Source organism: Mycteria americana, chromosome 4, assembly GCF_035582795.1.
Source record: "Mycteria americana isolate JAX WOST 10 ecotype Jacksonville Zoo and Gardens chromosome 4, USCA_MyAme_1.0, whole genome shotgun sequence".
Classification (NCBI taxonomy): Eukaryota; Metazoa; Chordata; class Aves; order Ciconiiformes; family Ciconiidae; genus Mycteria; species Mycteria americana.
The window spans coordinates 77,982,771-78,009,082 of NC_134368.1; the positions used below are offsets into that span (position 1 = coordinate 77,982,771).

General features: G+C 41.7%; 1 protein-coding gene and 1 long non-coding RNA gene across 2 annotated transcripts in view; both read left to right on the forward strand.

The window, feature by feature from the left end:
* Positions 1 to 1,987: 1,987 nt before the first annotated feature.
* LOC142409456 (uncharacterized) lies at positions 1,988 to 21,790 on the forward strand. The gene is made up of 5 exons (XR_012775636.1): positions 1,988 to 2,576; positions 2,686 to 3,081; positions 3,178 to 3,260; positions 14,871 to 14,991; positions 21,188 to 21,790. It is a non-coding gene; the product is annotated as an uncharacterized LOC142409456 (long non-coding RNA).
* A 4,430-nt stretch (positions 21,791 to 26,220) lies between these two features.
* The window catches only part of MAML3 (mastermind like transcriptional coactivator 3), a 257,442-nt gene continuing 257,350 nt past the window's right edge, over positions 26,221 to 26,312 (forward strand). Inside the window, exon 1 of the mRNA XM_075501043.1 lies at positions 26,221 to 26,263. The gene's annotated coding sequence lies outside the window, so the exon portion shown is untranslated. The remainder of the gene's footprint in view (positions 26,264 to 26,312) is intronic.

The window sequence follows — 26,312 nt, forward strand, 5'->3', positions numbered from 1 at the left end:
CCTTTCATGTGACGAGTGCTGTGATTGTCAGGGTCATCTCTGGCAGCACTGCATGTTTGACTTCTATTTTCCTGGACTGGGGTGACTTTAAGAAAGAGAAAAGGGCAACCTGCAGCATCTGGTGGGTGAGAAACAGGTGTTGCATTTTATCTCATTTTCTACTTATCTTTGCCGTTTTCATTTGTTCTCTTCAAAACATCTTTAATGAAATTTTACTCGAATGAGAGCTAATCCTCTTCTAATACGCGCTGTATTACGTTCCGCCTTGTCACACCGCTTTCAATGGGAGAGGTTTGTTACAGCTGTTGCTGCTAGATCTGCCCTCCCTCTGCCCATCTGTCCGAGCCGCTCCCCCTCCGGCTGCCAGGGCTCGCCTCCTGCGGCTGCTCCCCGTGGGCCGCACCAGCTCCCCTGGGGCAGGAGGCAGGCGGGATGGCGCCGGGCCGGGCCGGGCCGGGCCTCCCCGGCGGGCTCGGCGCAGTGCCGCCGCCCGGCCCCTAGGTGGTGGGCCTGCAGCAGGCCGCGGCGGGCGGGAGGCGGTGCCCGCTTGCCCCGCGCCTCCGCCGCCGCCGCTCGGCAGCCGGGCGGCTGAGGGCGCCTGGGCCGGAGGGACGGCAGCCGGCCGGGGAAGGAGGCGGCGGCCGCGGGGCCAGCCCTCCGCAGGCGGCTCTGCGCGCAGGCTCGGGCGCTGCTGGCGCGGCCCCGGCCCTGCCGGTGACAGCTGCGGCCTGGCAGGAGGAGCCGGCCCCGCGGGCGCGGGGCGCAGGCAGGGCGGTAGCTGCGGCTTTGTGCGCGGAGGCGGCGAGCAGCGCCGAGGGGGGAAGGGGGGCGAGCCGAGCCTGTTCGGAGCCCGCGCTGTCGCTGGGGACCCGGGAAGCCGGGCTGGGGTCTGGCGGGGGTGGAGGGGAGAAGCCTCTGCTCGCTGCGGGTGGGGACAGAGGGCTGGCGGGGCAGGAATCGGACGTGAGGAACATTTTCCCGCTCTTACACAGGCCGCTGTGTCAGGCACTGTGACCCTCTTGCAGGCCGAAGCTACAGGAAACCTCAGGTGGCGACGGTCCCGATCTGGTACTTGAGCTGCCGGGCCTGGTCCTGCCCTGCAAAGAAAATACAGCCTGTGACGGAAAATACCGTTTTCCTGACGTTACCGGTGCACTGCTGCCTGCTCTGGGGATCGTGTCTTTAAAGCACTCGCAGCATACCTCAAAAGCTTGCTATAGAAAGGTTCTTAAGAGAGTTTGCACCCCGAGTTTGTGGCAGGTAGGTGGTCGCTGTGGCTGTGAATGCACTGGGGTTCACTCATCCAGGTCTCCCACGCTGGGATGTGAAACACAGACACCTTTACAGGCACCTTTCTCCAACCCCCCCCGCGGCTGTAGGCCGGTGGCACTGTTTGTCACATTCAGCGACAAACCGGTGCTCCTCGGCCTGAGCCGGGCTGACAGTCTCCGTCTCTGGACTGCGGCCGGACGCGAGGATCGCGCCCCGGTCCCGCGGGATCCACTCCTCGGATTAGCGGTGCCGCTGGCCCTGCGCCGGCCTGCCCCAGTGCCCTCTCCGCGCGTGGGACCGTTGGGAGCGCTTCGCGGGGCCGGGCCCGCCCGGCGGCGGCAGGCGCTGCCCCTGCAGGGCGCTTCCCTTCGGGGCAGCAGCGCAGGCAGCTGCCTTAGCGGGGCGCGGGCCAGGGAGCGGGGGAGCTCCCCGGGGGAGCGGCCTTGCGGGAGCCTGCCGGCTGTAGCGCAGCAGCCCTGCTAACCGCAGCAGCCCTGCTAACCGCAGGGCTCGTCCCGTGGGAGCGGGCAGCCTGCGCCCAGCCACCGCTTTACCCCGCCGTGCGCTACCTCCCGCCGCCGGAGCGCAGCCCGCGCTTCGCCGCCCCGGCGCGGCCCGGCCACCGGCGGCGGTGGCCCCGCGGTCGGCGGCAGCGGGGAGCGCGGAGCTGGCGGGAGCGGCGGAGGGGAGCCGTGCGAGTCGCGGTGCCGCGACGGAGAGGGCGTGTTCGGCCGGAACGGGCCTGCTGGTGCTCCTGCCGGTGAAGAGGCTGGAAGCGTCTGTATGCCTTTCCCCGATGCACTGAAGGGGTGTGCTGGGCGTGAAGCCATCCGACAGGATTTCGACTTGAGTTAATGCGAGTGCTGAAATGATCAAAAGAACCTGACTTAGGAAGGAGGTAGAAAAGAAGGCACTTGATGAGCCAGACTTGTAGTGTGCACTGGACCTGTGTAGTTCTCCTGGACCTGGAGTACCATCAGACCATCAGTTTTGGGAAGGGGGCTGTTAGGGGGGTTATGGCTACATCCGCGTTAGCGAGTAGTGTGATGCAGTGGGAGTGGATCTGTACAGTGAATCTAGCTGGTGCTGAGGACCACGCTATATGCCTTTCAGGATGCTTTGCTTTGTACTAGCTCTGGTCTGGAGCAGTGGACTGAATGTCCAGTAATGGCTGGAACACATCTTCCAGTTTAGCTTCATTTGAGGGTAATCCGGCTTCAAACTGCTCCATGGCGTGAAACAGCCAGGATGAAACAATCGGGAGAAATCTCTTCAAAAGCACACTCCTGAAGCAAACTGAAATGGTAATGCAGAGGCATTCTGTGCATGGTTTTTGTTAAAAAAATCTTCGTCCAGTCCTGCAACCCTTACTCACTTTTAGTACCATTTACGTAATTCACCTATTCCGTGAAGTTTAGAGGGACTGCTGGCCCTGTGATCAACTGTGATAGAACAAGAGCTTTCGAAGAACAGCATGTGTCTGTGGATTTCAGAAGGGCAGATAACTGCAGCTCTTTCCAAACCTGAGATCAAGACCAGGTAGTGGTTATTTTAAGTGAAAAGAGTAAGATTTTCAGAGGATTCTATGTAAAATATATCACTTCTTTTTTTTTCTTTATTCCTTCAGCATCAACTCAAAAAAAAAAAAAAGGCAGAAAGTAAGAAAGGTGTAAGCCTGCCTTTGAAAGTTCACAGAATCTCATTCTATCGCTCTTCCTCATGCTGAGCAACATTATAACAGTACCTACAGAATCTACCTCAATTAAACAGTATCTGTACAATTTCCATTCAAAATTTGGAAATTTCAATGTAAGTACCCAGGTTGAGCACATCTGATCCCTGCTATAAGTACAACCACAATGACTGTTCACATTTTTAATGTGTTTTCTTCTCATCATAATGCAGACACAATCGAATAAAAGTAACTTAAAACATGGGATCTGTTTTCATTTCTGAAGAGCATTTGCATTCTGTGCTGGAGTGAAGAGGTAAGTTATTCTACAGGATTTGCATTCAACAGGGGATGCTTACAGTTGATGTTGGATTTTTGTATTTGAAACTAGAACTGGCCAGTGGAATTACCACTGAATCACAGAAAGCACAGATGGAAAAGCCCAGTTAGATCATCTAGCCTTTCTCCTTCCTGGTGTAGGATTATTGTGTACCAGATACTTCAGTGCTTTTTCCAGAGCAGTTTTAGAAGTCTCCAGGGATATGCCTTGTGTCTCTTCCTTCAGGCAAATATTCCACAACCTTCTGTACTCCACCGTTAGAAATCTTTTCCTGAGATTTGACCTAAATTTCTCCTTTCTTAAGTACATTCCATTTGCTGAAGATTTATTACCTTGAACCATTCTAAGTAATTCCAGTCACTCTTTGATATTGACATCTCTAACAAGCTGTGTTCCTTCTTAATGCTTTGTCCCTTAATCAGAACAGCTATCCACGCCTAGCCTGTGTCTTTACAGTCTTATACCACCTCTACTTCAGCCTGTAGGCTAATAAGGATTTTTGCTATATTCGTTGCACTTCCATCTTATGTTCATTTTCTTGAGAGTGACTTTTATGAGAGTGACTTTTTCATGATTAACATGCCTGAAATTGCAGTTTTCCTCTGAAGGAAAATTGTAAAAATGCTGTCATTGGGCACTATGGTTATTATATTTCAAAGATGTACAGATAGAAATAAAAGATTATCTCCAATTACCAGGCCTGCAAATTTAGCCAGAAACTGTCTCCCACACCACACTAATACATTCTGATTTCAGGGCAAGTTAATAACTGCTCATGATGCAAAAGAAGTGTAAAAAAAAAAAAATTCCTACTCTGCTGTGCCAAAACTGCAACAGTTGTTTTACTTTGCTAAGAGCAAAACCTAACAGAGGAAAATAGTTAGCCAAGACCAAATTTTCAGTCAATGTGTGGTGAACGGTTCTGTAGAATTTGAACATTACAAAGAAAATCATGCTTTCAAGGAGAAATCCTTGTCATGGTCACCACTGGGACATTTTCTCCAGGAACGACTTGGGGGAAGGGAATGTGGGGATATTGGAGATGAGGGGTGTTTTGAAATTTGTGAACTTCTGATTTTAAAACTCCATCAGCTTTTACAAGCTTTTAACTGTCAGCTTTTTGGGGGAAAGGGTAAGAGGCCCCAAACCTGCAACTGCATTTCTCTTTCATGAAGGTTGGATTTAGTGATCAAATCGCATTTGTTGAAATAAGATACTCATTATTTTTCTGAAGTCTGACAACACTGTTGACAATTTTTCCTAGTCTGTCTGGAAAGACTTGCTGGTACATGTATAAATCTTGATAGAAATTTACCTTTTGTTCCTTTGCTAAAAAATGAGAAACTCCCTGGCTTGTATCACACTTTAAAAAAATAAGATTAAAGGGTTTTGTTGCTTTCACCAAATGCTGAAAAGATAGTTTGCTGACTGATAGGTTCCTAACTGGTCAGTTTTGCAGCTTGTCTTTAGTCAGGGTTGGGCTCTTGTTTCACACACACAAATAAAACAGGAGAAGTTTTTAACTGGAACTGAGTTGGTATATTTGTAACTATAAAATAACTTAGTTGCTATCAAATAATCCCAGTGATTACTGAGCAGGCAGAGGAACATGGAGCATATACAAGTAAAGCAGATAAACCGAATCCTCGCTGAAACAGCTAGATAATGAATTTGCAACTTTAATTATATCGATAGCAAAATGGGAGTGGGGCATATTTCTATGTGTCAAGACTGAAGTGAAGACCTTTTGTGTTTTAGGCTTGTGTTTGTAGACCTTTTCCTACACCATGGTTTCTCCTACATAAATTATCTAAACTACGTATCATAAATTATCTAAACTACTATCATAAATTACATCCTTCCTATGGAAGGATGTAAAGAAGATGGAGCCAGACTCTTGTCAGTAGCATCCTGTGACAGGACGAGAGGCAATGGGCTGAAACTGAAATACAAGAAATTCCATTTAAACATAAAAAAAGGCTTTTGCACTGTGAGGGTGACCAAGCACTGGCACAGGTTGCCCAGAAAGGTCGTGGAGTCTCCATCCTTGGAGATACTCAAACCCCAACTGAACACACCTCTGAGCCACTGGCTTGGAGTGGATAATCTCCAGAGGTATCTCCTGACCTTAACTATGCTGTGATTTGATTGGAAAAGTACCGATCTGGCACCAACAGAGTGGTAATTACATGATGACGTCCTCTGAGTTTGGACGCTCAATTGTTAGTGCTTTATAATGTTAGGTGTATGAGAGCCTAAACATTTTTGTTCATATATGAAGCTTGTTCATAGTTAGGAGCCTAAGAATTTTCCTTTAGCAAATCCTGTAGCTAAGTCACTGGGAGCTGCAAGTTGCCCAAAATGAGAAGGTCAGCTGAGCTTGCTCTTGCCTAGGAAAACATTCAGAATGAACAGTCAAGACTAGAATTTTATTTGAGGTGTGTGAGCCCATCCTTGAAGGTGGCAAAACAGAAATTTGGATTAATCTTAAAGATGACTAGTAAGGAATTAAGTTTCAGAAGGTTATCAGAAATTGAAAAGGCAGAACAAAGAAGTAGGCATTCCAGCTGTGTATGTTTATGCCTATATGGCCTCTCCTGCTACTTCACCACTTTGCTTACTCATCATTGACACCAGGTCACAATGACTGCAAAATGCTACCAAAGTGGCATTGTTCATGTGTGCGCTTTTCCCCGTGCTACCTGTGCGACTTTCATAAATTACAATCACCTTTACAGCAGTCAGAATTGGGCTCTTGCGTTGGGCAGAGCACATCTTCCTCCAGTTCTCTTCCAAGTATGTTTCCTTGTGTACACTTTTGTGCACCTCAAGCACTTAGGTTTGTATTCTTTTTTTTTTTCCATTGCTATAGAATGTATATGCGCCCTTCCTATCCTTGTGCTCTACTGTGGTGTGCATTTCTCATGCCTCCGTTCTTCTTTCCTCTCCCAGTTGCCTTAGCTTAAAGTAAAACATGCAGTCTGTTTAAGGCTGAGATCCCATTCCAAGTGTTCTGGTTACCACTTTGAAATTATGCAAAGTGGAATATGTGTAATAGAGAGAAGCATTCAAAGGAATAAAGTTGATTTACCAATAACCAAGCTCTTTGAGAACATTTTTTCCTTGTACGTTCTCCAACAGCAAAGATGGTTTAATGTTTACCACTTTCCTCTCCATCCGTCTGCTCATTGCTCATTCATCCCTCTTTTTACCACAATTTACCACCCCTTGCTTCCCTCTTTTGCCAGTGTTAATGGGATCAGCTGGAATGGGATCAGTGAAATGAATCAAGATAAACACTGGGCAAGGCAAACAGCAGAGGGCAATTTCTTAAGCCTATTTTAGTGCCAAAGCCAATATAATGCAAAACTATAGCCTGAGAAGTGAGGAGGATGCAATGCCCCCCGGTGGTGCAGTAAGAGGCAGAGAAAGGCCAATGTGTGTGCTGTCCAGGCAAAGCTAGTGCAAAAGACAAGTACAGTGTGAAAGCTGGAGTGTTTGAGGCATCTTTACACCCATGGGGAAAGTGCAAACAGTGAACCTGACAGGATTCCCGTACAGCTACGTATTATGGCACAAAAAACCATCATGACTTTGGAATGACGATTTCATTTGCTGTTCTGGCTGTGCTCCTCCACCCAGGAAGGAAGGAAGGAAGAAAAAAAAGAACAAAGAGATATAAACACCAAACCCTATTACCGAATTTTTATATTCCCAGAGTGTAAAATCAATTCTGATAATATGTGCTGTGCTCCTAAATCACTTGGGCACTTCTGATACTTTCATTTACTGTTATTAGCCATTGCACATGGATGCAGCCAACACTGATGCTCTACGCAAGAGCCCTGATTGTATATGCCATGGGTTTATGGGGCACTTTGTATTCTCCTCCATTTGCAGAAATTTCTGTTTATGAAGCCTCATGAGAGCTCCTTCCCGTACCACTCTGAAGCTCAGCATCCTGAGCTTCCATAAGAGCATCCATAAGAGAAAACCCAGCGTGATTTTGTTTGGCATAGGATTCTTTCACATATGAGCTGTATCTACCTGTCTATACAGGTTGAGTCTGCAGTTCCATATATCATACAGTTTTACTATCTGAATGCTATAATTCTGTAATCCTAACACGATGTAAGGGTAAGAATGCAAGTTTTGTTGTCCCAAACTCTGTCACAGATTTTTCTGTTGTTTTGAGCAAAATGTTCAATGCATCTGGTATTGCTTTCCTTGGGTATAAATTTGATTTGAAGAGAGAGAGTTCATCAGCACATAAGTGTTCCATGGTCTTAGTGCAACGTAACTGCAAAACGTTGTTTGGCAGTTTGCACCATCTGTATATACCTGATGTCCCTGAGTCTCAAACACCTCAGGATACTGTTTAGGTTTACCATGAACTTTGATGACTGGCAGCAAGGATGCTGCGTTTTCAAAGCTAAAATGCTGCACTGCAGGTGAAGCTCACAGGAGCTAGCAAATACAATTCAAAAAGAGTCGTAATCTCCGTTTGCTGTCACTGTCGGTTCCACAGCTTCATAATGCAGCTTGCTGCAGCGAGTGCCGTGCCTGCTGTCAGTCGGGGGAAAAAGCAGCGTGCATGTCAGGCGGCCTCAGAGCCGCACAGTAGTGGGTCAACAGCAGGGGCCATGGGAGGAGGCTTTCCTCCCTTCAAACAAATGGATTTCGGGGAAGGAGAGAGGAGGGAGGGAGGCTGAAATACCCTGTCCTTTTAGTATCTCTGTTGGTACAGGGAAGGGGGGGATAGTTGCTCTCTCTTAACTTTTACTACGAGAGTGCGGGAGCTTCCTCGGGGTGTCCACGTAGCAAAGCCTGGGGGTTACTGTCTGGGCAGGAAGGTGCTGCTTGTCCTGCTCTCAGCAGCCCTTGGCAGCTGGTTGTAATTACGCACCGCAGCTTCAGAGGAAGTTGCTGGCTGTGGGGAGTGTGCAATGCTTGGCTGCAGATCCGCTGCTTTTAAGGATACAATGGAGATGGAGAGAGTAAAAACAGTGGCACGGAGTGGAGGGGAGGGTGAAAGCCTAATTATCCCCCACTTGAACTAGCTGCCTTGTTGAATCATTACATATTTCTGAAAGTCCCTTGATAGATGTATATCCTCAATGGAGTCAGATGAGGGAAAGGCCATATTCAGATGCCAGGAACTCCTGCCACAAAGGACTAAAACTTTAGTAACAAAAAATCCGCTAAAACTATCTGGAAAACTATTTATTATTTATTTTACTACTTTCTAAAAAAAAAAAATTAGACTGATTTACGTCTCTTGGAAAGAAAAATTACATTGAGCTGACATATTGCAATGACTATTTTTGGTCTTACCATTTAAAATTTTAAAGTTATAAATAGAGCAGTGCAAAACGCAGCTATTTTGATTCTCACTGGGGTTCACACAAACATTTTCTTTGGTTTCAATCATTGGATTCAGCCCTCCACTCAATGCTGATTCTGCTTTGAATACAGAGGATTCCTTATTGTTGATTTTTAAACAGCTAAATCAATTTGCAGTTAAAGAGTTTTTGCTGACTCTTGACCTTAAGCTATGTATTGTTCTAACATCACCTAGTAATTGTCTCAAGCTCACCAAAAGAATTGCAAACATTTCTGTGAAGGTGGCTATAGTCCTGGTTTGGCGATGAAACCCAAAATGAGGCAAGTCTTGTCTGGCACTGGATGTTGTAACAAAAGCTCTGGTTATAAATCTCAGGAAAAGAACATTTGTAATGGAAGTGACCAGTGAATCCTAAATAGCAACAGAATGTGTTGCTATGAAATGTGTATACCTAGAGGGGAAAAAAATGATCCCACTCTTGATAGAAAAGCAGCAGCTTACTCAGAGCTATTCTCAGATGTCAGAGTCAGTCATCAGCTCCCTGGCCTGTGGTTGCATCCTTCTAAATTTTGGCCCCTCCAGGCAACTGTGATTTATGTCTTTAGCAGATGAAGCAGCCGAAGTGCGTAGTAGAGAAAAGACGTATAGGTGGGCAAGATCATCTGCTGTGCCGGATTATATTTGGGGGTACAGCAGAACTGTGACTTGGGTGTGGGTTTGTTTTTTTTTCTTTTCCTCTGTTTCTCAGATGTAGACACTTCTTGGGGCCATCCAGATGAGTTATCTTATGTCATGAAGTGTCTGATTAATGCAGGTGTTGCCTAATCACATCAGCAGTTCTTTCAAACAATTTCTGTGCTTCATACCTCATACTTGAGTGCTGTATGTGGATACTTCATGTAGCTAGACAGCTATAGCTAACTTGGGTCTCGGGGACAACTCAAGGTTATTATGGCTGCTTTACTACCAGAGGATAGTAGAGGATATTAAAACTAGGATGCTTTGGACAAGCTTCTCAGATGCACTTTCCTGTTTAAAAGATGAGGCTTCTTCATTCAACAGTATCTAACACCGTGAGAGAGTACCAGAATTCATAGTATGAATTAGAGTATGCCTCAGTGATAATCATAGCTTTTGGGTAGCTTTTATTTTTTATTCCCTAATTTACTTACAAATTCTCACTGATATTTTCCCCAAGCAGAATTAGGAGGATAAAGAAAATAGCTTTCATTTTCTTTAAAATTTCTTGCCAGTTTTTAAAGAGCTTGAAATTTTAACATAAATAATGATTACTGTTGAATGAAGACTATTTTTCTGAAGCCTGAAAATCTAGTGACTTGACTAAAACCAATGACTGTGGTGTAGTTACTGGTGACCCTTCAACCACAAAGCTAAGGTGCTGCTTGTGTGGAAGTACCTGTATCTAACCAGACTTCCTGGAGAGGTGGTCCATGCCCCGTGCCCGTCAGTGTTTAAGAGGCATTTGGACAACGCGCTTAATAACATGCTTTAACTTTTGGTCAGCCCTGAAGTAATCAGGCAGTTGGAGTAGATAATTGTTACAGGTCCCTTCCAACTGAAATAGTCTATTCTATGAAATAAACTCCATTGCTCCAGTTTCATCCTACAAGCCTTAATGATTGCCTTAAACTGTTCTTTTCAATGACTACAAAAGAGCCTGCTGCTGGAAAAAAGTTAAGAGACTAAAGGTAGTGTGAACATCTCTCTAAAGATTTGCACAGCAAACAGTGGCCAACCTTTTAAAGCACCTGTATTACATGAGCAATTCATGCAGCACTTGAGATCAGATTCATAGAGCCATGATGCTCTTCAAAGCTAGTGAAAGTGTCTTCAGACCTTTAAGGCAAAGTACTAAGAATTTCTGGATGTGCTTTCAGGCATCTTTTTGTATTCCAACATCAAGGAAATACACAAAACTATGCATCAGTGGTATTTCTAGTTCAAAGTCGTTGCATGCCTCAGTGTTTAATGCATTTAGCCTTAGAGGTCTCTTGTTGAGACAAGTGTAGAGTTATGAGTTGAGCATTTAGAGGTCTGTGATGGGGAGGTGGATTTAACTGAAGTAGTGCCTAACTATTATGCCGTTGTTTCTTGCTTTCTCTCACTCATGCAATAAATGTAAGAAAGAGTATTATGTACTGCTGATGGACCAAAGTCTACTTTAATTTACTCAGTTTAAAAATACATATTTTTAATATATAAATATAAATATTTATATATACATATAAATATACATATTTTTAATATATATATATATATACACACACCAAAATATGTAAGAATAACTTCACTGCTTTCAGTAGAATTACTCCAGAGAATCCTAACTCCAAAGCCCATTGTGTCTCCAGATGTTTCTTAAGGTTGTCCTAGATCCTGTCTCTACTTATCCAGACCAAGAACTTGCCGCTCTTCCCATCTGATCATGCATTAGGTTTCTGTGGAAATCAGGCTGTAGAGGGAGAAGGCTGCTATCAATATGAAGACAAGATTTGGTCAAGACCTAGGAACTCAGGAGTACTCAGACATCTCCCAGTTTATATATAGTCAGGTTACCTGTGCAGATGGGAGGGAAAGAGAGGAGATCTGTAGCTCATAAATCTGTATTTACTTAGGTGAATAAATAGCCTCATTGTTGGAGATAAAGAACTGTATGTTCACATCAGAGCAACAAGGCTTATTTTATGGCAGGAGCATAAGTGTGACTTCATGTACTTAGGCATGTAGTATTACTGACAGTTTGACCCAGAGACATCACCTGTGGTGGGTTTTTTGCCATGAAAAAATGATTATATTTAATAACATTTCCCAAACAGTAATAATGTGAAGGTACATATTTATTAGCTGATACATTGCAAGAAATTAACTCAAAACTGACATTATTTTTGAGTTATGAAAGCTCAGAAAAATATCTGACACTACAAAACCTCTTTGGCACCCAACAGCTTAAAAAGAAGATGGATGTTTTTCCCAACTTGAAAAAAAAAATGCTTATAGGCTGAAACTTTTCTACTAGAACACATTCTTAAGGCCAGCTTTTAAACCTGTAAAAATAGGGGGTTACTGTAAATGGAAACAGTGACAGTTTTTAAAATGTAGGAATAGTATGGATGCAGACAGAGGTTTATAGTGTCTGGAGATGATGAGTTTTTGTTTGTTTTGCATTAGGCATAAATATAATAATTTGAAGATACAGGAGAAATTCTGCTCTTAACAGTGGAAGTAAGTAATACTGAAGAAATGGTCTGAATTTATTTTATGTAATACTTTTTTAATAACAATGTCTATTAAAGACATCTGCTGAAAGTCTGTAACGCTGATTTAATAGGGAGAAAAAATAACAAAGTTCTTTAGCAATCCTGTCTTCAGTTTAATATTATGGACTGTTAAAAGAGGGTTTATGTGTGCAACATTATTAAGTGAAATTCTGCTCAAATTGAAATCAGGCCCACAAAACGTGCTTTTCTTCAGTACATGCTAGGTTTTTAAAACAAGTATTTAAAACTATACAAGAGAATTAATATATTTTTACTTTCTTTAGGATTTTTAAAGGCAATCAGGCCAGGCAGAGAAATATTTCTAAACACCTGTACTCTTGCTTACAGAACGTGACCTCTCTAGTAATGTTAAAGTGCGACAAAAAATTATCAACTTCCTATACTAAGTCATTACTATAACTAGAGAAAGAAAATCCACCTCCAAAGTGACTGAATTACAATTTGTAATAAAACACCCAATATTTTACAGTGGCTTTTCAGGGCTGAAAGATATGTGTTTAGTTATGAGAGAGACGGGGGGCAGAGGGAGGTGGGAACAGAATCCCGAAGATCATGGTCTGGAAGAAAGCTTCCTTATGGGAGTTAAATTCTGAGTTTAAATTAATTGCTTTTTTGCCTAACTATGGTTGACATTGTTGTAATTTTTTCAAAACTTACATTATAAAGATTAAAGTAAAGTAATAAAACACATTGTATTTTTATCACTCGGATTTGGAGAGGCCTGATGTTTTCCATGCCTGTAGCCTTGATTCTTTTGGCAGCTCTGCCAGTGATAAAAGGAATAACTCACCACTGTCAGGGAATTTGGCTGTTTCATCACTGACATGAGAGGCCAGCATAACTCCATGGTGACTGCTGTCTAAATGACTTATGTAGTTTCTTCATATACTTTTTGATTGAAGAGTGATAACTCAGGCAATGAGTTATTTGGCATCAGACTCTGAGACAATCTGTTTTCTTTTTATAAATCCTACAGCACCTTTCAGCCACCCATTTTTAAATAAGACTATGGTGGATTGGGTTCTAATGTGCCTGGTGGATTTAGCCAAAGGATGGTTAAATTAGGTTTTGCTGTCATTCTTTTGCTTTGTTTATTTTTTGTTGTAAAATGGTAGTTCTTGCAGTAGTATTGAGAAAATGAGAGGTGGGCTAAAAGGTTGTCTTTATGTTACAACACAGAAGTATGACAGGGCATTTCACTCCTGGTGGTAGTGGCACTGTCTCTTCCCAAAAGCAGACCGCATGGTCAGAGAACCCAGAGAGGAAAAAATACACTAACACCAGCCTAACTCTATAGTCTTGGATGCAGAAGACACATCTAAGAGGAGGGAAAAGAATAATTAAAAAATTTCTACAGTTGAAAAATTTTCTACAACAAATCACAGCTCAGAATATCTTTATTAGAAATTTAAATGTAGCCTACCATTGTGCAAGGTAGAAAGTTGTTGTACCTCAAAGTTAGTATACAACAGGTTGAATCACACTGTGAATCTGACAGGATCTCACACAAGGTTTTGGATGGAAACAGAAGTAGTTTCCTTGCTGAGTAACAAACATGGTTAGATTTGCTAGAGTTTGATTTGCAGGGTTCCCCACATAACACGATGACTGTGGAGTGCTAAATATAATCTGAAGAGCTGCAGAGGTGATGGGTGCTTTAGACATCCCCTTTGTTAATGTCTGCTGTATGCATGCTGTTAGTGTTTTTATTGAAGCAAACCAGTTAAATCTTACAGAAAGAGTTGCAGCTAATATTTATGTTAAAGCAATCAAACTCTTGTGTTTCTCTATCTTTTTCTTCACCTGGGCTCTTTTTTTTAGACAGAGCACTGAGTGAAATGTATAGGTGAGTTTTACAGTGTTTATACTACAGTAATGCACAGGGCTCCAGTCAGAATCCATATCCTTTTGTGGCAGATGTTGTGTAAACAAATATAAGGACGTTGTTCCTTCTTGAAAGTGTGTATAATGTAAGAACCATCTGCATCAGGCATGTGTCTTGATTTGGGTCACAAGAGAAAAGATACCATCTTTTTTCAGTTCCATTTAAACTTTCAAATGAGAGTGCATCATTGTATGGTTACTTTCAAAGAATTCTAACTACGCAAAGTTTAGTATTTGTCAAAGAAGAAAAAAAGAAACTATACATAAGGTGAAAAGGTTAATCACAGAGCAGTTGTATGTGCAGCCTGAGTCAAAAGACTATCTGCTGTCCTTACTGAGGTAGTTCAGCGATTGTCGCCTGGGTTCATTTCATATAGGAGGCTCAGGTTTGGATCTAAGAGTTAGTCACCCAAGGCAAGGGAGAGGAGGAATATGACAGATGAGGCATTGCCATTCTTCACTTCTCTCTCACTCTTATTTTTATCCTTTTCTAATTTTTTCTCTTTCATGTGTATTTATAGGTTTTAAGTTGTATTTCTGTATTGTTCGGGAAGTGCTCCTTCATGGAAAAGAGGGACTTGTGCTCTTCCTCACTGTCTAGAAACAGACTGTTAACTTTTTGATTCTAGCAGCACCCCACAATTCATGGCGACAGGTGAAGCAGGGCTGCTGGCCTTCGCAAAACGTAGGGCACGTTTGAGGCACAAAGCTGCCTGCTGTACTTGAGCGGGCAATGCCGAGAGCACCTCCTGTGGATAAGAAGACACCATGCATTTTGAGGAGTAGAGTTCAGGAGTAGTCCATTGGTATGCCACCATCCTACTCACAGTACTGTTTCAGTGACTGCTCCATTGATGCCAGGATGACTGCCACGTTGTGCTTACACAACGCCTTCTAATTCCATTTTTTATTCTGTCCATGTGAGGGTTGCACGGAGGTCCAAGCTTTCAGATCTGAATTTGCTCTCTGTGATTCTGACATCCAGATTTATTGATGTTTGATTTTTCAACCTGACAAAACCTCGCTTTTATTTTCTAATTCATATTCACTCTTTCTCCACAGCAAAATCTGCCAATCATGGAAAATTACATGAATGATTCTGTGGAGGCTAAGCCAAGATTGCTGAACTCATTTTCATGCATGGCTAAACACAGAATTGAACCTCATGCTCCAGAAGTGAAAGGTTAGTGATTTTAGATAATTTTAAAACGATTGTATAAGAGTTGATACAGCTACTGTCAGTCTACCCTAATCCTGTTCTTTGTTGACTCTGCCCTTGCAGAGGCACTGCTTTCTGTCAGTGATTAAGGGGAGACATTGCTTTCAGTGATGCTGATTCAGCAGAGCTAAGAATCAGTAAATTAGCAATGACTGTAAGGGAATTTTAAATATTGGTGGAGTACCAAACTTCTATTGTTACTGTGTCTTGGAGATGACATTCCAATCAAGTTACTGTACCAGGCAATGTGGGAGAGATGACAGTCCTCTTTCTGAGTCACAAGACAGAAAAATGGGGAAACGGTATCCAGTTTTTGGCTTCTCAGTGTCAGTGCTATAAAATTATATTGAAGAACCATGTGCAAATAAAAAAGTCTATAGAGCTAGTATACATTCTAACGGACTGTTCATTTAGTAAAAAAATGACGTGGACAGCTGAAGAATAATTAACTCTGCCAATTCAGTACCTTTGCTATTTATGGAATGATACTCTATACTTTTCAGGTCTCTTCTTGGTTTTTTCCTATCTGTGCAAAGTTAGATGCTTTCATAAATACAATATTCAACTAGATTCATTTTCACAGATCATGAGATGCCCTTATGCACATAAAGGTACCTAATCCATACAGCAACTGAATGGTGTGACACTGACATAGAAATTGAAGCAGCAGCATGCTATTAAACACCAAAGAAACCCCACCAAAGAAGGCCTTTTTTTTGGGGGGGGGGGGCAGCTGGCAACGTGCATAGCTACACTTGGGACAAAACTGGTAAGATGGGGTTAAAGGGAGTAACTTCTGGGTATTCCAGCTTGAGATTATATGCGACACAGAGCTTGACTTAGCATCAAAGCATTACTAAATAAAACTACATCTAGTGTCTGAGAGTATTGGAAGGGCTGATAAATACTACCCCCTGGGTAGTGTGCAGTTCAGCTTTTTCTTCTCTGTGGAAGTAAGGGCTGTGACCCTGCTTTAACTGATAATTGACAATGGCTGATAGAAGTCAATTCAGAGAAAAAAGCGTCAAGCTTCTGGTGCCATACTAGCTGAGGCAGCATGTGTTTCCTTTTCTGGAAAGGAAATGTAGATTAAAAAAAACCCCACCAGACCTGTAATGAAAAGGTACTACCTTCCTATATTCTATCATTTGCAGGTCTTGGCAAGACAAATTGGTTGGCTAGTGAAGCAAGTAACTCTACCCCCAAAATTAAACTGTGGTCAGTGTACTGACCTAGAACTTTGTCCTGGTTTCGGCTGGGATAGAGTTAATTTTCTTCCTAGTAGCTAATATAGTGCTGTGTTTTGGATTTAGGATGAGACTAACATTGATAGCACACTGATGTTTTAGTTGTTGCTAAGTAATGTTTACACTGGTCAAGGACTTTTCAGCTTCCCATGCTCTGCCGGGTGCACAAGAAGCTGGGAGGGGGCACAGCCAAGACAGTTGATCCAAACTGGCCAAAGGGCTATTCAATACCATATGGCGTCATGCTCAGTATAGAAACTGGGGGGAGTTGGCTGAGGAGCAGCAATCGCTGCTCAGGGACGGGTTGGGCATCAGTCAGTGGGTGGTGAGCAGTTGCATCACTTGTTTTTTTGTTTTTCCCTGGGTTTTGTTCCTCTCTGTAGCACGTTATTTTCCTTTTCATTACTATTATTATTATTATAATATTTCTATTATTAAACTGTTCTTATCTCAGCCCATGAGTTTTCTTACTTGTGCTTTTCCAGTTCTCTCCCCCGTCCCACTGGGAGTGGGGAGGGTGAGTGGGCGGCTGCGTGGTGCTTAGCTGCCAACTGGGGTTAAACCACGACAAACTTAAAATACCAATATGCAAGTTACTGTGAAAAAATGGTGGAGACCCTAGATCAGTATAGACCAGTATGCAAAATTATTGTGCTGACAGGTTATCTCCCTGTGAGTCAGACATGAAAAACTAAGGCACTTTTTTACTGAGTTCTGGATGAGTAACATAGATTAATGGGAGTCAGAAAGGTGAAGTGGACAAGGAATGACTGTACATCTCATAGGACAAGAATTAGGAAAAAAAAATCTATATACCTAGGTTTCGATGCTACACCATGGAAAAGTTAAAAATGCCGTTATTTATTTCCTATTTTATGGAGTATTGTTTATAGACTGTCTACTTATGCAAAGATGGTGCTTTGGTATTCTTGGTCTGTAGTGCTAGATTTCTCTAGAATATGTACCACATGAATCACGATACCATCCATGAGCTCAAAGCCCCAATAACATGGGCTTTGTGTCTGTATCGCCTTATTCAATCAGAATGCCTTGTTGAGCTATGAAATGCAAAATAAGCTTAAGAAACAAACGAGTTACCTTAAAATATCTATTGCATGAAAATCATGCTATGTTATATTGTTACAACACAAATATTTGTTATATGCAGACAAAAGAGGGACTGCAAATAAGGATGTCAACACCTCATCTGGGCATGTTTACCACATAAAATCAACTATAATTATAATAGCATGATTTGAAAGCAATGCCCCCAATAGTTTGCAAAGTTAGTGGTTCCTAGTAAAGAAAGGAGATGCCAATACAGGTAGCAGAGTGAAATGAAGAATCATAGGTACTGTCTTTTGTCACTTCACTCTTCTGTGGCTCATAATTGCTCTGCAAAGAGGAATAATGATGCTTAGAAGGGTTTGAGAGCTATGTGCAATAAATGCCAATTATTATCAGCGTATATTTCTGGCAAGCTCAGAAATGAGATCAGATCCCAATGAACCCTCACTCATGTCTGGTTATATCCGGGAAGACCCAGAAGTCCTTTCACAGTTGCTTCCCAGTTTACCAGCCACATCTGCCCTATATTGCAATTTGCACAATTATATATAAAGAATACATATATATATACACGCACGCACATACGTATGTGTATGTATCCATATATACATATATATCTTGCTGAACATTAAGACTGCTCTTTAAGAATGACATAACGCTCTTGGATTCAATATCTTTGGGGAGCGATAGAGGCCAAAATGCCCACCACTGTTGTGTTCATTTCAACATGGGGAACTATGTAAAAATGAGAAAGTTTTCCAAGAATAAACAAAGAGTGGCACCCAAGACAATTAAATCCGTAAAGGGGGCATGAAGACTACAGAAGGACACCAAAGAGGAAGCACAATGCCAACACACATGATTTACTGGACATGCCTGAGAAAGTAAAAAGATGCAGTCATGGCCAAACAGCAAAGAGAGGCTACTAGAAAGAAGATGGTGTCCTTCCAAAAGCTAAAGACACATCCAAATGAAAAAAACAAAAGTATCATAACCACTGACAGATATACTATTGAAATTATTATTAGGCAGACCAAAGATGAGTCTGAGACCTAACTAGCTAAGAGAATCAAAAATAGTTGAATATCCTTCTTCCAACGCATCAGGAGGGAAAAAAATTGTCAGTGAGTCTGAATATGACAAGGGTATAAAATGAACTCTTAGGAAGGACAAGGTCACTGGAGAGAAGCTGAACCATTTGCATCCTTGTTCACTGTGGAAGAAATCAGGGAAATTGTCCTTCCAGAGCCCTTTTGGGGCATTCAGGGAACTCCGCAGAGAATGTCTCTGAAATGGAAGTATCTGGAAGAGGTAATGGTACAAAAGGCAGATGAATACAGATGAATCTCCAGGATCTGAAGGATTCACCCAAGAATTCTAAGAGAACTCAGGGATGAAATATCTACTAATAGCAGCATGTAACCTGTCTCTTCAATATTCCTCAGGACGTGAAAATCAGAAAGTGTCAAATGTGATGTCAGTCATTAAGAAAGGTTCCAAGGGTATCCAGCAAACGAAAATTTGACATCTGTTCCAGGTGAATGAGTAGATATTGTAATAAGAGAGAGAATTAGTATCTACCTGAATAAATATTATCTAATCAGTGAGAGTTAACAAAGCTCTCAGAGTTCTCTGAAGAGGTCAGCGATATGTAGATGAGGATCATCTGACTGATACAGTCAACTTGGATTTCCAAAAGACTTTTGACAGAACTTTTTATCAAAGTGTTTTAAGAAAACCAAGCAACACAAGAATGTCGCTGGCATAAGAAGGAAGATGCTGGAATGGATGAGAATATGATTTAAAAGATGTGAACAGAGGGTAGACCATCATTGGATGGAAGTAAATGGTCAGTTCTTGCACAGGAGGGAGATCACCAGTGAAATTCCATATGATCTCTATCCTGGGAGCTGTACTGTTCAATATATTCTTAAATGACCTGGAGAAGGGAAGTGATCAGTGAGGTGACAAAGCTTTGCTGATGATAGGAGGCTATGCAAGGTGGTAAGGACAAGGGAGACTGCATAGCTTGCAGAAAGATTAACTGTACAATAAAATGACAGGTGCAATTCAGTGTAGATAATTGTAAAGTGATACATTTGGGGAAGAATAATCCTATCGTCACATCTTGCATTGTTTCTGAGATGGCCCAAAGGTCTTCAGGAACAAGACATTTGGGTTATGGTAGACAGTTCCATGAAAATATCACTTAGTAGTAGTTGAAGAAAAAAAAATAATAGGTTAGAAATTATTAAGAAGCAAATAGAGAACAAACCAGAAAGGATCATTATGCTTACTGTTCAAGTCCATATGCTACTGTAAAAACCCAAGGTTTACACACTTGAATACTGCATGCAGTTCTGTCCATTTATCTTGGACAGGACATAACTAGAACTGAAAAGTATTCAGAGATGACAAGGGTGATCAGAGGTATACTGTGGCTTCCGTTACAACATGCAAGGAACTCCATCCATTGAATAGCCAAGAATCTTCATTTGGAAAAAAACATGACATAGGGCGAATGTAAGAAGAGGTCTGCACAACTGAGAGGTCTGGAGAGAAGTGGAGTGGGATTGGCTTCTCACTGTCTCTTCTAACACAAGCATGAGGGATATTGGAAGAAGTTAGTAAGAGCTTCATTCACAACAAGCCAGAGGAACCAGTTCTTCACACAACCTATGTGGACCTGTGGTACTCCTCCTCAAATGACTTTCTGGATCAAGGAGTTTATAGAGATGCAAGGAGAGACTGGAAAAAAACTTGGAAGAAATGCTGTAGAGTCTACTAACTAGGTAAATCACATAACCTAACTTTACAGTGTTTGAAGGCTGGGAGGCAGTATGTGCTTGCCCTGTCCTTATTTTTCCTGAGTGTCCACTCCCATGGTTACTGTGGGAGATAGAGCTCTGTGCTAGATGGAGCTGTGGTCTGAACCAACGCATAAGTTCATATGTAACCTTCTCATTGTACGTCAAAGTCAGAATTAAATAAACGAAGTTATTAACAGCTTAAATATATTTATAACTTTCAAGCTCCCTAAATAATGGTAATGTTATGAAAAGTTAGGACCAGAAGGAACCTTAAGAAGTCACCTAATCCATCGCCCTGTTCCATGGCAAAACCAATTACATTTGTGTCCTTACTGACAAATTTGTCTAACCTGTTCCTAAAGCTTTCAGTGATGGAGACTCAACAGCCTCCATAAGTAATCTATTTAAAGTCTCACTATTCATACTATGAGAAGGATTTTTTTTTCCTGTCTAACTGGAATCTAATCAGCTGTTGTTTGCTGTAAACCATTAGTTAACTGCAAGCCTGAGCTAAGATGGGAGGCGTCCTAGACTTCTGATGAATGCTGTCTAGTAACTTTAGTGACTCTGGAAATAGCCTGAACGCAGGCTTGGTTTTTAATGTAGCTAGTAGTTACTGGTTTTTGTATTTTGGTTAATATGACCAAGCATGAACAGGGATCTTTTCTGTATCCTTTTAGGGATTTTCATGTTATTTTAATGTCTTAACTCTTTAGCATTTTCTGGCTTCAGGTAAACTTTCCCTGAGCAGTATTTTCTAAACCCAGCACATTTTGACTTTGCTTCAGCAAAGGCTATTTGAAAGGTGTGTCTACAGAAAAAGTAGGACAAAAAGATTTCTTTTAAAATATTACTGAAAACCAGCATGTAATATTTTCTTTCTTTCCTAAAAGGGCTAATTTCTGGGTTTGCCTATAATTTACTTAACTTTATGTGTTTGAGATAAAATGTTTGAGCTGCCTTAAGTGATGCTACTCAGTTGACGTAAACTCTGCTTCTTGCAGATGATTGCTAATTGAGTTCCTTGTTTTCCAGATACCTGACTTGAGAAGAGGGTTCTGCCTAGCAGAAATGCTAAGCACCTACACATTCAACTGAAGTTGATGCAGGCTGCTGTTATAAAACACAGTGGACTTCCAAGTTTTTTAAGTCTTAAAAAAAAAAAAAAAATCAGCTCAAATGAGGCATTTTAGCAAAACCTTTTCAGCTTAACATCTTTGTTTCAGTTTCCAGTCTCTAACATGAGTTAGAGCACTGTCCTCTCGCTTGCAATGAATTGTGAAAATCAGTTTATTGGTACACATGAAACACTCAGGAGCAGTAGCGGTGGCCATTCTGAGGAAATGAATGTCTGTGAACAGGGTTTGAATTAGTAAATAGACATGAGGTGATATGTGGAACAAAAAGGAAAAAATGTATTAAATAGCTGCTCACTGGTGAGCACTGACAATTCTGTGTACAGAATGAAGCAAACATCCTGTGGAAAAATAGTGTGTAAGGGCGTATTTGAAGACTTCATCATGCTGTGGATTGCGCAAGGAAGCCAAATAAAGATTGCACAAGCGCTTTGATTTTGGTGGTTTTAAATTCATTGACTGCGAGACTGCAACCTCAGTGATGTACTTTTAATACAGGTTTGTAAATGTATGCGATACACATGTGTATTTGTAGATTGTAACTATAGCAGTTTCAGTGAAACAATGGTGTTGACAGTCAGCACATTGGGACAGGGAGGAAAATACTGTATTTCTCTGTCTTGAAGACTGAACTTACACATATCTCATTAAAAATTACCACTGTGGAAAATGACCCTTTATTTCTGTTTCCTTGTAATTTAAGAATTTATAAAAATGTTCTTGTTTGAATATTAAACTTGATTGGTTATGCCAAGGATCACAGAACAATCATCAGTCTCCCATATGAAGGAGGATGAACGATAGTTTTCAATAGGCTCAGTCTCTCTTCTGGCTCGGAAAATTCAAAGTGATCATGTTCACTCTGAAATTCTTATAAATGGCTGACATCTAAACAGCAATTGCCTTGGAGAGAGAAAAAAAATATCCCTCAGCTGCTTCCTCATCACCAAAGTTGGCATTCGATTTTATTGACGAGGGATTTTTGTTTGTTGCCCTGTTAATTCAAGCTAAATGGAAATGGGGGAGTCTTTACTGAGCAGCAGTGGGCTACTTAGTATGAGAATGGCTAAAGAAATTTAAGTTCCTTCACATATATTTCTATTGTAAGCTGCAGGGAACCCCCAGAAGCATCTCTCTGGGATTTTTCCTAGTGTCCTTTCTTCTCTCTCCCCCCCCCTCCACCCCCCTGGATCCTCCATTCCAACCCCCTTATTCTCTTGAGATCAGTGTGACAGATCAAAGGCTTAGATGAGGCCTGTGCCCGAGCAACGATTTTCCTTTCTCCCCTTCAAGCTCTCTGCTAGCTCTCTCCATGGGTATCTCCTACAGCTGTTAGCTCCAGAACCAGATTTTCAAAATAACAGAAAGATATACTGTGGTATATGGGGACTAATTACCTTAATTCAGCTTCCTAAACTAGGAGGTATTTCAATAGCATTAATCTGACAGGATAGTGCATGGGTAACAATGCCAATTCATGGCGTTCACTTTTTTTTTTTTTTTTTAAATGTTCTTGTTGTGGCCTATCTCTAATCAGGACAGGAGAGAACGAGTACACATTTTGCATTCCTTCCCCATATTTTTCAGCCCTGATTCAGCAGAGTACTCAGGTATGTGTGTGTCTCGATCCATGTGCCTGTCCTGCTATAATACTGATTATTCCTGCTGAATTGGAGCCTTCAGTGTTGTTCACAACTGGAAGATTTTGTAAAAATTCTGACTTGGATTCCCCATGTTCTACAACTTGAAATGCATAGGCTGGGAAGTGTGTAGTTTCAAGGGTGTTTTGGGTTTATTTGTATTTAGACAAAGTGATCGCTCCACTTCCTGCAATGCCTTAAAGCTCTGACTTTTGCAATTTTAACTCACTTTCTGATTTTCTTTGTTGCTTCCCCTTCCTCCCTTTATTGTTTTGTTCTTCTGTTCCTTTGCAGCCTTGATGACTTTTTCTTTAACTATTTAGAGCAACTTCTTTTGCTCCAGACTCGGGTCATCCCTTGAAGAATTCCTACAGCTCTGGATGTTCTGGCAGCCGTAGCTCGTGGCCACCCCAGCTGTCATGAGAATTTTTGCCATGCTGTAGTTGGATTTCACAGATACATTCATGGAGGTTGTGGGGTTTTTTGTTTTCAGTCAACTCTCAACTATAGGGCTTTGCCTTAACTACTCTCCAAATGACATTATTATTCTTTTTTGACTAAGGATGTATTAGGCAACATGCACTTAAATAGCTTGTGGTAGTACCTGAAGTACATCTGATTTGCTCAGTTAGATAGCACCCTATCCATGAGAACCTTCAGCAGAAATCTTCTGAAACCCTTTTCGCTGTGTAAGAAAGCTGCTTCTTGCAGACCCAAAAAGTGTCTGTTAGCTGGTTTTCAAAGTTATATTCAGCGAACACACTGCGTGGTTGACTCTGGGTTCGCCTTCCAGCAGATGCCTGTGTCACCATGTCATCCATCGATTTAGACATAAACCATTTAATTATAGTAGGAGCTTTCGGAAAGGTTTCTACCCAGGCGGCCACTCTGAAGGTTAATCTGTTGCCCAAGATGGTTTGAAACTTGCTGCCACAACGATTGCAGTTTCCAACCTGACTGGCAGCGCCAGGAACTAAAGAGTGGTTTCTAATAGAGTGGGGTTCATGTTTATCCTCATGGTGATATTTTTAATGTTGCCCATCTACTGGATAACCCTTAGCTCAGCTGACAAGAGGAAAGTGGTCTCAGTATGTTGCTCTGCAAAGGCATATTTTCTGTATTTTTTATGGAGCTCCTCCCACTAATATGACTAGCTAGATTATCTGTAAGGCTGTACTTGTTCTGAAACCACTATTGATTAAATGCTGAGATGAAATTTTTTTTTAGAAGCTGTCATTGGAACATGCTTAGGCTGCACTTGCTGTCAGCTTAACAGTCATGTTTCTGTGTCTTCCTCTAAATTCCTCTCCCAGCTGGGCTCTTTCATATCTTAGCATTAAAATAGATTCTTCCTAATTAGACAGATCTCTGTCATGATAATCATCTTGAGAACGTATGCTGTATTTTCATACTGCGTATCTTTTCACAGATCAGGCCTGTACTTTATAATTTTTCAAAATCGTAACTCACTGAATAGATCCTTTACCAAGCAATCATCTCCTGTAACTAGTAATTAGTGTCCTGTCAGCTGATACCGGTAGGCATTAGTGTTCAACTGCTGGCATCAGCAAGTTCATCTTACATCACTTAGAATTCTGATATATTTGATTCTTTTGAAATTCCAATTGTGAAGACAGTTTTCTAAAGCTGATGTGCGGGGGGGGGGGGGGGGAGAAGGTATAGAGCAAATATACACATTTGTGCATGCAAAGTAAATTACTGCATAAGAGGTGAGTGTCCATAGGTCCACGGTCATAAATGTAAATGCACACATCTATCACGAGTGAGTCTGTGCTTGTGTCTGATTACAGAACGGAGTTATTTGGTCAAGGTTGTGAAGAACATCTGTTTTAATGACAATAATCAGTACTAGAACAACACTGAGATCTCTCTATTTCTTGCATTGCCCAGGCTATAATCTGAGGGTTTTTTCCCGTTTTATTTATTCGGACTCAGTGGCTTAGCAGAAGTGTTGTCCTTCACAAAAATTGACTTTAAATAGTTCCCTAAAGAGCTCATTTTGGCCTTAGTTTTTCCGAAGCTGGTAACTGTTTGTGGAAGTATCCTTAAAATAAGTGATACAAAAATGAACTGTGAAATCTTGTCTCTATTATTCTGTTTTACAATTGCCATTCAATACTTGGCTTTAAAAGAAAACTCTCCTGTTGGATGAAAATTTTTAGTTAGCACTTAGGTGCTGGATGACAGCTGTAAAACAACATTTTTTATGAAATGCTGATTCTATTGATTGTTTTTAGGTATAGGGGATAGTGCTTTATCTTATAAAAGGTTGTACTATAGAATAATGCAGGTGTCACCACTGTTGCTGTTAAAATGAGTGGGGAAATAGATGGATACATATTTGCTCGGCTTTGTTTTTAACCTCAGCCAGTTAAAAAATATCTTTTGATCAGAATCAACCGTCTTTAGAATGTATTCAGATGTTTTTTCACAAAACTAGTGACTGATCTGTTTGCAAAACTTCTAACACTAAGCACCGATTACTACAAAACTCTGTTACTCAAATCATCACGCCTGGGCTACGCAGCCTGGCAGAACCCGGGTACGTAGCTAAGAGATAAAAAATTCCTAAATTTTTAATAGGCTGGAATTTGCTTTTATAACAATCCAGCATGCACTTAAAAAATACCATGTTTGCTGCCAAAGTGATATCCTGAAAGTTAAGGTATGTATGTGTGACTCCATATAGATTGACAAATGGTATTTATCCTAGTCGCAGGAAAAGAATGCAACTGCTGTAAAATGCATGAAAAAGCAGTCTGTAAAAAAACCCAGCCCACAGCTTTTACATGTATTTCTGACTCCATGGGCATAAGAAACGTTCCTATCTTCTTGTGGGCTTCAGCACTCTTTGGGCCTGCAGAGCCTTCGGAGTGAGGCTGCCAGCGAGCGAGCTGGCGGGCTGCGGGGGGCACTGCGGAGGGATCCAAAAAGTACTTTTTCAAAGTTAAGCCTAATTCACAGCTGTCTCCGGGTCTGGCCTGCTGGCGCTTTCCATTTCAATTAAAAACCAAACAATAAAAAAAAAGAAAGCCCCCTCCTCCTTTTTTCCCCCTGTCAGTTCTTACATTCAATCTTTTCATATATATTCCTATACAACCCAATAATGTGTCATCTTGCGGAGTCAGATGGAGAGGAATAGTTACTGAAGAGCTTACAACACATCCCCCGGCTCCAAATTAACAGAGATACCCATCTTTGTAAATGACGCAGGATTTCCAGTTTCCCCTCGCTCTTAGGCTGCTTCTGAGCAGAGCCGTAATTTTTCCCTGTTTGTTTTGTGATAAAGTGGTAATCGGTGATCACGAAGAGCAGTAAGTACCCTCACTTCGGTTCTCAAACTGATACTGAAGAAAAGTTTGG